General features: G+C 34.0%; 1 non-coding gene across 1 annotated transcript; it reads right to left on the bottom strand.

Annotated features, from left to right (window-relative positions):
- Nucleotides 1-2,208: 2,208 nt before the first annotated feature.
- Nucleotides 2,209-2,282, bottom strand: TRNAD-GUC (transfer RNA aspartic acid (anticodon GUC)). Its single transcript has one exon. It is a non-coding gene; the product is annotated as a tRNA-Asp (tRNA).
- Between the last annotated feature and the right edge of the window lie 218 nt (nt 2,283-2,500).

Raw genomic sequence — 2,500 nt, 5'->3', positions numbered from 1 at the left:
ATTTTTTACAACCGAACTCTTCCTAAATATTCTATTTCGATGAACTAACTAGTTCTTACCAGAATTTTATATGGATATTACAATGAGAAGCAACCGATCCCCTTTTTAATTTCTTTCCCTCTTTACTGTTCATGTTCAAAGAGGAAGTCGTTCTGTTATTACGTAGATACGTACTTTCTCCCGGAGGCAGCATAGATATAGTCGTTGTCCAACGAAGTACTACGAAGAATAAGATCTTATTTGGACGATTCGCATATTGCGCACTTACTCTTTGTTTTATACTCCTAGAAATCTCTTATTTATACTTTATCGACCCTGGTTTAAGCGTTCGAAATCCGTGGGATCTACTACTCTTTTTTTTCCAAATCTGAAGAATTTTCCATAGAAGTCTTTGGATCATCTGTCAACGGCTCAATCAATTATTTGTTCGGAATGCTAAAAAAAGTCTTACTTTGTTTCTTTTATTTGATAGAATAATTGATTTGATTCTTTCGACAAAGCCCGGGATCTATATTGGAAATAATAAGAAACCCAGTAATTATAACCGTAAAAGTAAGAGCAAGATTCGATTATTTCGGATTGATCGAAAGTAATACAAATAGATGGAGGGAAGAACTAGGGTTGGGGTGCTATTTAAATGTAAATTACATATATGTAATTTACATTTAAATATATGAAGATATATATTGTAGATTAATCTATATTAAGCCTATATCTCTTTATAGAATACAGTACAACTTTAGACAATACACTAATAGATAGTGTGGTAGAAAGGTTCATATATTTCTTTCTACCATACTATCGGATCTCATATACTGCTGATTCTAGTCCGCTCATTTCATTTAAGGCGCGGAATGCAAATCACTTTCATTTCTTCAATCATTGACTAAGAACTAAGAAGTCAAGCTTCATTCAAATTAATCATTTTGACTGACTGTTTTTACGTAGATAATAAGTAAAAAAGCAGTAGGAACTAGAATAAACAGTGCAGTAGCAATAAATGCGAGAATATTTACTTCCATAATCTCATCGTTTTTTTTTTTTACTTCACAATAACTCGGGATCTAATCCCATAGAGATGATAAATCTTCTCCTGTAAATTCAATGAGATGAATTGCATCCCGATGATATTTGATATTGAATCGGATCAATATCATGAATAACAATATCTGAGCTATCAAGTCGATTCATTGTCGAGAATTGAATAGTATAACATAGGAAGATCTTTTATCCATAACAAATCAAAAATTGGATTTCTGATACAATCAATAATCCCGCTGAATTTTTCATTCTTTCTTTTCTATAATCTACAGCCTTCCGTATACAATCATCTGATGAGGTATCATCTGACCCGTCTTCCACTTCTATTAGTCACAAACCCAAACAGTAGAAGTAAAATGGAAAAAAGAAGAAGTGCAGTTCTAAACTAACTAAGTTTTTTTATGATCTAATTTTCGTGGAAGACAAAGAGGTGTCATAAAGATGGATCCCGGTATAAAAGATCTAATATTTCGATAAATTCACTATTTTGGAGTTTGCTCTTTCTTCGGTAGGACCCCCTCAAATAAAATAGGAAGAAAAAAAGATTATGCATTCCCTTACTAATTACTAAGAGGGGTAGATCTTTGTTTGACCTCTCTTTTATTATAATTAATTCTATTTTATATTATAATAGCCGCGTTCCTTGGATTGGGACTGGGACATATATCATATCCAAAATTCAGTGTGCAACTTGAATAAGATAGATAGACTGTTTCCAATTAGGAATTGAGGTTACACAAAATAGGAGCTAGAAGAAAAGGCAGTAGTTTTAATATAAGCCGAAAAATCTTCTTTCGGGCTAACTATGTTAAGGTTAAGTTAATTTTGTATCGTACAATAAAGGAATCCAATTTGTATATGTGCTCCCGCGAAACGGATGTGTATTCTATTCCATTCCATGGATCAAAAGCAATCGAAAAAGTCAGACCAGTATGGTATCTCTTGTAATCCTGAATTGAATATGTTCCTACCAACAATTGTACCAATCTACCTATGTCTCTCCCCACGAATCGGTACTTGTTGAAGTAATTGAAATTCCTGTATTTGTTCGATGAGACACGAAAAAAAAAGAAAATAAAGACCCACGCCGGGAATTAGATCCTACTCCTTGTCACCCTCTTCACAGAAAATAGAGAGATGAATTGATGGATTCATCGGATCCTAGGTCGGGACTGACGGGGCTCGAACCCGCAGCTTCCGCCTTGACAGGGCGGTGCTCTGACCAATTGAACTACAATCCCAGGTAAATAAGGTGTACAGGATTCTTATGATTTCATTCAAACCATATTTCTATTTAGAATCGCCGTGCTGTAACAGAGACAGGAACGCTATATTGCTATTCACATGGATACGGACTTTAGTGAAGTGAGAACGACACGTATTACTAGTAATTCTAGTGCCATATCAAATCGATTGATAATAAATCTTTCAATGGTCAATGAAAAAATATTTTTTTTTC

This window comes from Eschscholzia californica, unplaced genomic scaffold (genome assembly GCF_041429995.1).
Source record: "Eschscholzia californica isolate CP2 unplaced genomic scaffold, dmEscCali1.0.p SCAF_232, whole genome shotgun sequence".
In the NCBI taxonomy this organism is placed as follows: domain Eukaryota; kingdom Viridiplantae; phylum Streptophyta; class Magnoliopsida; order Ranunculales; family Papaveraceae; genus Eschscholzia; species Eschscholzia californica.
Note: the sequence above shows the minus strand (reverse complement) of the source record. Positions and strands in the feature narration are given on the sequence as shown.